The 10,763-nt window shown below is 41.5% G+C and overlaps 1 protein-coding gene across 1 annotated transcript in view; it reads left to right on the top strand.

Annotated features, from left to right (window-relative positions):
- The first annotated feature begins 6,169 nt into the window (after nucleotides 1-6,169).
- The window catches only part of LOC111872364 (calcyphosin-like protein), a 58,611-nt gene continuing 54,017 nt past the window's right edge, over nucleotides 6,170-10,763 (top strand). The window contains exon 1 of the mRNA XM_023866165.2: nucleotides 6,170-6,283. The gene's annotated coding sequence lies outside the window, so the exon portion shown is untranslated. The remainder of the gene's footprint in view (nucleotides 6,284-10,763) is intronic.

Here is a 10,763-nt window from a genome sequence, read left to right as displayed (position 1 = left end):
AGGTGGCAGTGTCCAGTAAGTAGTCCTACCACCCATCTTAATTGATCTCTGTTTAATTTCAACAGGTCCTTCATTCTTCTGGCAGAGGGTCCTGATATAAATCCCTTTGCCTCTTTGAGTCAAATTGTTGATTCCCAGTGCTTTTTGTGATTTCTGTTAGTCAAGTCCCTGGTCGCTTTCTTGGCAACTCTAATTAAGACGCAACAAGCTGGTTCAGGTCCTGTGAACGACTGTTCAGATCCTGTTCTTGCCAGCTGGGACCTGGGCCCTCTGGGTCTGTAGGCATGAACTCTGACCACTAGACCACAGAGGGGTTTGTGCGGCTAGGATAATGGAGGCAGTATATTAATACAGAATTTTGGTAAGTCTCTTGGGAAGTTTTGAAGACTAAGAACAAAGTGGGAGAATAAAATGGCGGTGGATCCTAACGTAATAGGTAGGCAGACAGAACTGACTCAGGACTGTATACAATTGTAGGCTTTGGTGTTAATGGTGTTGACACTTCAGGATCAATTACTGTTGTGTGAGTCAGTCAATGTCATAATAGAAACTAATCTAGTTCATGAATGCCAAAATGTTATATAAGATTAGTAATGGAATATGGTTCCTTGGCTTATAAGGTAACACTCGTAAATTTTTCATAAGACAGAGAATTGTTAAAAAGAAACGGACAACAACAGTATTACATATGCAGTTTATAGGTGCCCTGTACATGTAGGAATATTATGTCTATTATGTTGTCCTCCTGCAATGCAACATTGTTTCTGTAACATGCTTCAACTTTTTGAGTCTTGTATTAGGTTTAGATGGGATTCAGTTTTACACAAACTCTTGGGTGAAATCTAAACTTTGGCTGAACTGGTTAGTTATGCCAGCAACTTCATGTAAAACCATAGATGAACATTCACATTTATCTCATTTAGTATTCTAAGTTGAAAAATGTTTCAGAGAAAAGTTATTTAGATTTTAATGAGTTAATATTTTATGTTGTGTCATATTTCTTGTATGTTATACTGTGCTGAGAAATTAAGTACAGTTTTTATCCTAAAGAACTAAATGGTGTAATAAATATATATATGTGATGTGTTTTTTGTGTACATCTTTCATACGTGGATGAAATGTTAAACATCATGTCAGCTTCAGGTATAGACAGTATATTGTAAAAACTTTACCGGAATATGAAAGAAACTGTATTTTGCATCATACACATTCATTTTGAACGAACTAGCACAAATGTTAGTGCCTATATTTCATATTTTTGGCACTGTAAACAATTTCAGCTGAATCAATATTGTGTTTAAGCTCAGAAAATATTTAAGTAGACAAAAATGTAATTTACACTATTTCGTTGTGGTACCAAAGACATTGGAAGAGGTGAGTCAGTCACCTTGCTCAAGATTTTTTTTTCATCTTAGTATAATATTGTATTATGGCCACGCCATAGCTCAAGCGGTTAGTTGCTGGCTTCCCACAGCGGCGGCCCATGTTCGATCCCAGGTCTGGCGAAGTGGGATTTGTGGTGGAGAAAGTGGCGCTGGGGTGGGTTTTCTCCGAGTACTTCGGTTTCCCCTGCCAATCTTCATTCCACCAATTGCTCCACAATAACCCGTACCTATAATCTGGGGCTGGTACAATAGGGCAGAAGTGGCCACAGTACAAGGGACTTAATCCCACCCCACTAGCAATAAAAAAATAATATTGTATTGAACTTCATTTATTCTCTTCCCCTTGTCCTCTTCCACTCCAAAACATATATGTTTTTTCTGTGTGGGCCTGATAACTAAATATTGCACCAGTAAATGGAATAAGTAGGTGCAACATGTACCATCCTAACCATTGAACTGATGAAAATTTTTTCAGTGAACATGTATGTAACTAGCTCTGAATTGAAGAATATTGTCTCATGGGATGTGAGTTAATGCATCCAAGAACATATTTATCGATGTTTTGGAGGAATTACTGCCTCCATCTTCAGGGCTGAAGCATAAGGCAACCAATAAGCAACTTACTCCACTTGCTGCTTATTTATTCTTCAGTTCTGAAGTTGAAGGCCATATAATCCTCCAAAAGGTCAGAAAACGTTCAGCAGATGGCATCACATTCTTCATGATCATAGCCATGAGAACAGGAAATTTCACATATCTGTTAATGCTTGTCAGTGTAAATATGTAATCTTACATCAGTTTCATCACCCCTGCCACTTCTGTAGTCTTGTAACGTCCCACATAATTGTACTTTTCATGCTCTAGATTGCATCATTGTGTTTCTAAAACTGGCATTTTAATGATCTGAAGAGATCGTAGCTACATCTCCACCCATTAACCAACTTCCTGTGTATTCATAAGAATTACTTCCTGTGTAGGAACCACCCAACCTTAGATACTGTTGAATAGAATATATCATTGCTCCAGCTTTTATGTCAACAAAGTGAACTGCTGTTGAAGTCAGAATGACATCATCATTTGAGCCAAATAACCATAGTACATTTTGTGTTACTTCCATTATGCAATTGCTAAAGAAATGCCTCAAAATCAGCAAAAATAGTTATTAGAAATCTTGAAACAGTGGTCATATGACACATCAGCGCTTTTGAAGGTAGTTTCCAATGATGAATGTTTCTATTCTATTCTATTTTTGCTTCCTTCCAAGGTGTCAGGAAGTGACCAAACCGAAGGCAGTGTTAAATGCTTGAGAGGCCTTGCAAAATGTCGGAGACATTCATTTGGAATGCAACTGAAGCCACAGGCCTTCTCTAATTTCAAGGATTATATTACTTTTGAGATGTCACAGGGTCGGAAATTAAGAGGGGCGTCTTCATTGATGGTAGCCAGCCTTTAGCCTCCACACGTCTTCTGTTTTCATAGTCACACAAGTCATGTGCTCTGAACTGGTTTTCTAAGCAGTTTGCAGTTACGTTGGCTTTATCTATTGGACAAAATATGGGGCATAAGGCACCATGAATTGTGGCTGGTGTCTTTGGCCTTCCCCTTTTTGTGAGGGATTTCGCAAAAGGTCATATTGCTTGAGGTGTGACCTCACCTTTGTTTCCCATCTTTCAAATGCTCCTTCCAGACCATTCTTGTGATATTCCAAGTGACCCAGCTTACTGCTGTTTTACATGCTTGATCCCTGGTTTCTTGCCATAATTTTCAAAGCTTTCTGTTATGCTTCAATAAACGATCTAGGCCAGATATTTTGTATTTACAGTCAAAAATTGTAGTTTTTGTAGTCTGTGTGCCGAAGCCATAGAGGCTGCAAAGTCACGTACTGCTTTACCAGTTTCATTAGAAAAGTGAATTTGGATATTTGGAGATATTAGTTCAGAGGTGAGACTTGGAAATCAGTCTCAGTCAGTTTTTCAACTGGATCTGAAGTTTCCCTCGTTATAACAGGGGTCCAGAATTCTAAATATTACTGGTAAGTGATCTGAGTCCAGGATGTCAGTGACAGTTGCCTCTGACAGTCGGACATCCTGATGTACCACAGTGTCAAGAATTTCATCTGTACCATCAGGCGTGTAATGCGTTGACCATTGTGGAGCTGAAATTTCTAAGATAGAACTGATATATAATTCCAAGAGTTTCAAGCCTGAGGGGTCTGAAACTTTACTATATCAAAGTGAGTGCTTTGCATTCAGGTCGTCTGCCAGGATAAATTTATTTCTAAAACCTAATAGCTTTCTGATGGCTGTCACTCCACAGTCTTTATGGAGAATTATAAACAGCTGCAAGGAACATTTCAGTGTTTCCAGTCGGTATGCAGACTCCTGTTGCTACTACTGAAAGGAAAGGAGGTAGGTCTGCGAATGTGTGAGGGGTGCCTTTCTTAACTCATACAACAGTCCCGCTATTTTACCCGTCTTCGCGCTCACTCCGATAAATATCAACTGGGAATGTGGTACCTCATATGAGGTTACAGATGTAGCTCAGTGTTAGAGTTACATTAAGACTGCGGTTTACCGCCAATCATTCGTTTCAGCGCCACGCCTTTTGAGACTTGAGGTAGAGAGCGCACAGAAAACATTTTCTTGCAGCTGCTTTGTCGTTTGACGTAGCCGTTGCAGCAGACCGCATATAAAACCCCTTCCAACAATTCCTCCACTGTTACGCTGACTTTACAGGTCCGTTCCCTAGCAACGGCGATCTCTTCTAGTTCCACAATTTTGTCTTTGAGCCCTCATGTCACATTACATTCAGTTGGAGACCTATATTTTTGATTAGCTTGCCCGTTTAGAGAACTGTGCACTACAATTCAATGAAAAATTTTTGTGGCTTGTAGTGATTTGTTACATGACTCTAGCTCCTTTGACTCATATATATGTCGTTTTTGACCATCAAGACACGTTTTATTATAACGGTTGATGTGAAAATATTGTCATGGTCCCCCTGTTTGTCTTGATGGGAGAAATAAATCGACTCAGGTATGAAACAGCAAAATTAAGTTTCTCGGTTTCCTGACGAAATCGATCAATGTTTGTATCCACACTCGCGAAGCCATATTCACTGGCATTCTTAGNACGGCAAATTGCAGCCGCGGCGCGCACTTGATTGTACGCACTATATATTGTGCATATACAATATACACTTGGTCTTCGACTTACAACCACAAAAAAAAAATGAAAAATAAAAGATGATTAAAATGTAAAAGTTTTTAAAAATAAATTATAAAGATGATAAAAAGATTAGAAAGGTTAAACAATACTGTTAATAAATAATATGGCCGACATACGATCAGATCGACTTACGACCTGTCAGTCAGAACGGAAGTCGGTCGTAAGTCGACGACCAAGTATATATATTTTATATATGTGTGTGTGTGAATGGTGATGTATACAAATGTTGACCGCAGCGATTGTAGATGATATATATATGTCATGAGATGAGATGATGATGAATGGAATTTTGAATGAAACTGTCGTGGCCTGTTTGAAAATATCTCCCTGAACTTGTTTTGAGAGCCCAAGACAAATCGCGAAGTACGTGTGCGTCATTATAGCAGGTTCTCCTGACAAGATTCGAACCGTACGTTTTTCGAATACCTGTCCCCGATTCTGGGATACCCAGTTCAAATCTCAGTTGAGTTGCCGGTTGTCATTATTGAAGTATATATCTTTCAATTGTCCATCTACACTTTATAACTAGTTTTTTTATATATATGACCGCCTCTGTAGTCTAGTGGTCAGAGTTCCTGGCTACAGATCCAGAAGTCTCGGGGTCGATTCCTGGCCCTACCAGATTTTGTGAGAAGTAGTGGGTCTGGAACGGAGTCCGCTCAGCCTCGTGAGGATAATTGATGAGCCATTTCAAGGAAATAGCGGCTTCGGTCTAGAAAACCGAGATTAACGGCCGTGGGGATCCGTTGTGCTGACCACGTGACACCCACTGTCCACAGATTTAGCACTAACTTCACCGAGAAGGCCGCGCCATAGCTCAAGCGGTTAGTCGCTGGCTTCCCACCGCGGCGGCCCGGGTTCGATCCAGGGTCTGGTCAAGTGGGATTTGCGGTGGACAGAGTGGCGCTGGGGCGGGTTTTCCTAGAGTACTTCTGTTTCCCCTGCCAATCTTCATTCCACCAATTTCTCCATCATCATAATCACCCGGGGCAAGCTACAATAGGCGAATCAGTGGCCGTCATTCCGAGTGGACCCAGTTGCACTCCACCCCCCGCCAAGAGAATTAAAAAAAAATCGCCGACAAACGGCGTTCGCTCGGTCTGTATATTTCGCTTGCCGACTAAGACCACGGAGTTTGTTTTGTTTTATATATATATAATTTTGCTTTCAGATGCGTTTCAGCTAGGTTTTTTTGAATGGCCCACCAATCCAAAACGCATCCCGAAGCGAAGTTATAAATAGTCATATAAACTGTTCAAAGGCAGTTGCAAGAAATAAACTTTATACTACACATGTTTGTGGTTTTCCACGGTCTCTCCAAGCGAATAACTGGATTGTCATCCTATATCTCTGTTTGCAAACCCATTCAGTATTATCTGTCCATCTCATTCGACGCTGTATACGTTGCTCTGTTGATAAAACAGCGGTTAAAATGTAAAGAATCGATCCCGGGTGATTCATGTAAGCGCCGAGCCAATTTGCTGCTATCGCATGAATAAATATTCTATGATAAAACTACCTGATATAATCACCTGAAGCCTACGGGTGTTTACACGCACACGTTCACACAGTTCAGTGAAATTAGATTCAGAACGCTCTTTTGTACGTAGCTTCACTTGTGGTTTTATGAAAGTTTATTTCTATTGAGGGACGCGTCTTCAAACCCACAGAGTAAGTACGACTACTATTCTTGATTACGAAAATTGCAGGAGCACTTCACAGAATTTGCAGCCTAATTATTTTGTTGCTACAGGGCTTTCACTAACGTATTCTTTAAAATAAATAAAACTAAACAAATATCAGAATGACAAACATGCGGTATTCTGTGATGTACCGTCGTGTAGTTTCGGATGTGGGTACCGAAGTTTCGGAGAAAACTGTCTTCTCCATTACATGCATAGCAAAATGAGAAAGCCAAATCTCATAAACTCAAACCGGATCTACATTCATAGTTGGATAAAAATGGTCAGGTAATTGGGGCCCGTTATATGCGGACAGAGGAACGGACATGAAACTAATGGGATGTTTTTCGGAGTTATTTTTGAAATTGCACCTAGAGACGAATTCGCACAGCTGTCAGATTAGTAATGCGTTTATTTAAAATATCTTTGAGGGTTATTATGTATTGAGCGTGCAACCTTGGAGCAAAAGATTTCTGTGTGCTCAATTACATTTTTGGTGTGTCGACCTTAGTTATTGGAGAGGGTGGGTTTCCCCATGCACTTAGACCTGTATTGGTCCATTGTGCTTCCCTCTATGATTTCTACCAGTCTTTATATCCCACCGGTACTGGTGCTTACCATAAGTCCTGCCCAGCCAGCGAGACCGGCTCTACTGGCTGAGAAGTATCTATAATGCTTCCCCCATCTACCAGAGGTATTGGAGGCTGCTGTTGGGCGGGAAACGTCCTTGAATTTGGCTCAGTGACCTCCTTTGGAGATATGAGGTTCTTTTACGTGCCGTAAAGCTACGACACGGGACCCACGGCTTAAAGTCCCTCTCGGAGGACTTCTTCCCTGAATTTTTCCGCCCTTAAAAATTCGACGACCTCCGCCGGGTATTTGAACCCGCGTACTACGAGTCATGAGGTGGGAACGTTACCTCTAGACTACGGAGGCCGCTTGTGTGTCGACCTTTGTTCGTTTTGTATGTATGAAATATAATCTAGTAATTTTGTATTGATGACGTAACGATCTAAGTCTCTGACCTATATGACGATGATGGTGCGTCATCATAGATGTTTTAGACATAGTTTATTATGGATGGCAGCGGTTTAAAGGGGGAATTTTCTTTAATGGAGTCACATTCGTAAGAAGCTTCGGGAATTGTGTAATTGGTGCATCAGTTATTGGGTTAGGGACACATTTTTTTTTCCTTGGCACTTCCGTGAACTTCTCCGTTCACTTCGGTTTTTCTAGATCTTACACATTCGGTAGGACTCCTTGGGCGGGTGATCAGCTCGTCGCAAGGCCTCTACCTGTACACAAACACAGAAAATCTCACACATACAAACTAAACATCCATGCCCTGAGTGGGATTTGAATCCACGATCCCGGTTTCCAAGCGAGCGAAGACAGTACATGCCTTAGACCTCTCGGCTACCGTGACCGGCTAGGCACACATGCACATACGGAAATGATGCCACAAGCTTAGCTGTCCTTGTATATTAGAAAAGTAGACGAAGCATTGACGATGATAATTTTTAATCTGCAGCTTCTTGTGGAGGCTTTACATATATATTCCATGTAAATGTTGGTTTGTTAGCCCTCGAAGATCTCCGAAAGTTCTTCACCGATTGCTTCGAAATTTTGACACAACGTTACATTCGAACGCGCGTGTTTTTATATACCTATTATATACATGGCACACCTGTGACTGGTTGGTTGTTAAAGTATTAACTGTACTCAATATTAATATACTGTAACGTGTTAAACATCGTCCATCGAATACCAACAGATCGTTGCCTAGGAATAACCGTGGCAACGAACTGTTGAAACAGCGGAAATGATGCGTCCGAAACCAGGTTATAATAGTCCGACTCCGAAGAGTTTTCGGTCATACTGGACGTGATAGTAATTGTACTCGCTGGTGTAAAAGTGAGCGTTCAATAACTTATTCGCTGAATCCGAGACGTGCGTGGAAGTTATTTGTCGCACTGAATAGGAGACACGTGACCACAACAACGTTACATAGGTAACACGCTACATATTCTTATTATCAAAGTACACGTAAATAATGCAACAATTTAAAAGACATCAAGAATATGTCACTCACTAAAAATGTATTTTAATACTTTATGATGTTAAAATCATTAAAAATGTCAATCTATCTTCTATCTATTTATATAAATAAAAACGTAAATGTTGGTTTGTTACCCTTCGAAGATCTCCGAAAGTTCTTCACCGCTTGCATAGGATAAGAGGTTCCGTTGCGTAACAACGGATGAAACCGGAGAGTATAATTCCATGGAAACGCAATAACATTGCCGAAACATCAAACGCGTTTCCCCGGAGATGAGAGGATAAGAGGTTCCGTTGCGTAACAACGGATGAAACCAAACACTTCTACAAGGTGTTCTGTGCTAGCATTTCCTAAGCAACAGATGAAACTAACTCTTCGATAAGGTATTCCCTATCCCGTCCGAATTAGTTCTGATACTGCAAGTGGCAATCCTTGCAAAGTGTAAAAGTGTAAAAGCGAAGAACAATAAATACTCGCATGACGTGCCCAAACACGTTACATCTATATAAATATAAATTGGATTTGGGGTTGGAATTGGGCTGTGTCGTTTACCATAGCGTTCATTTCGTGAGTATAGTTTATTTTTCATAGTTTTTCATTTCGTTTTCTTAACTGTTCTCCTTATTTTTCAGTGCAATTGGCGGTGGGATTGAGCTGTGTCGATTGATCTGCGTTTGAATTGAAATATTTCGTTAGACTGAGCCACAGCAACGCGTGGCCGGGTACAGCTAGTTTACATATATAATTTTGCTTTCAGATGCGTTTCAGCTTGGTCAATCATTTTCAATGAATGACCAATCCAAAAAGCGCCTGCAATAGGTGTTATAAATAGTCTTATAATAAAGTGTTAGGAATAGGGATAGAGCAGACAGTATAGCGACTTGCTACGGGCTGGACGACAGAGGGGTCGGAGTTTGAGTCCCGGTAAGGTCAAGAATTTTCTCCACGTTGTGCAGGCAGGCTCTGGGGCCCACCCAGCCTCATATCCAATGGGTACCGGAGGCTCTCTTCGGGAATAAAACGGTCCGGGCGTGAAACTGACCATTCCCCTCCAACTAATGCCGAGGTGAAGAAAATATGGATCTATACATCCACTCCCTCATACGCCTTCATGGCGTGGTTCCTAATTATTTATGCACAGGGACAGCTTTACCTTACCTTATGCAGCTTATGCTTGTGCACTTTTAGGCATGCCCACTTAGAAGTGGTACGACGAGCAACAGGTATCTCGTACAACCAACTTGATATCGAATTGTTATCTGTAAGAAGACGTGCGAACGCTTTTGTTTGAAAGTTTTGTATGTTTTTGAGTGCGCTGACAAAAGTATTCTGTTTTGAAACCTGTGTCCAGTCTGCAGAGCGCTTGATATGCGGGGGATATAAGTTTTCCCGTTTTCTATACACCTTAATTCCGCAGTACCTTGCTTCCAGACTTTTGGATTTGTGGGTGTTGTTAACTGCATTGAGGTAAGAGAATTATAGAGCGCTGAAACTGTAGATTCTGATGTCTGTTTGAAAGTTATAAGAGAATAATCGATGGACTCGTCATCATTGGCAAACCAACCCTTTTTAGCCACATCTTTCCTTAGAAGAGACCGCCTCTGTGGTCTAGTGGTCAGAGTTCCTGCCTACAGATCCAGAGACCCCAGGTTCGATTCCCGGCGCTGCCAGATTTTCTGAGAAGTAGTGGGTCTGGAAAGGGGTCCACTCTACCTCGTGAGGATAATTGTGGAGCTATTTCGAGGAAATAGCGGCTCCGGTCTAGAAAACCGAGATTAACGGCCGTGGGGATCCGTTGCATTGACCACGTGACACCCTCTATCCGCTAAAGTTGGCACTAACTTCGCCGACAAGCGGCGGTCGCTCGGTCGGTATAGTTCGCTTGCGGACTACAGGCCACGGAGTTTATAAATATTTACATAGCAAGGTCGTAAGCCTTCCACCCAAATGCCAACTTGGAAGACCTGGCCCCTGTATTTATATCCCCAGTGACTGGATGGCCCAGTTACATCCCAAGACACCGGGCTCCCTTTTCGTCACTTTCTACGATTGAAGGGTTTCGGTGGGTGTATTCTATCCCGCCTTCACGTGGGGAGATCAGTGGAATATCTGCGAAAAATACTCGACTGGAATATGGCCGCAGTAGAGGTTGGTTTGTATCGATGTACAATTTTGCTTTTATTTGTCTACTTTTGGAAGTTATTTGATAAGGGTATTCGTATAGTATCTTTGACCCCATATCTATTGGCATCATTACTCATTTCTCGTTGCAAAGCCATTTATGAACCTTGCAATAAATATTCAAACGTGTACACAAGCCTGTGCAGTAACTGTGTATGATGGCCGCGCCATAGCTCAAGCGGTTAGTCGCTGGCTTCCCACCGCGGCGGCCCAGGTTCGATCCCGGGTC

The sequence above is a fragment of the Cryptotermes secundus genome, unplaced genomic scaffold (assembly GCF_002891405.2).
Source record: "Cryptotermes secundus unplaced genomic scaffold, Csec_1.0 scaffold144, whole genome shotgun sequence".
Lineage (NCBI taxonomy): Eukaryota > Metazoa > Arthropoda > Insecta > Blattodea > Kalotermitidae > Cryptotermes > Cryptotermes secundus.
This window is presented reverse-complemented; position numbering and strand designations above follow the sequence as displayed.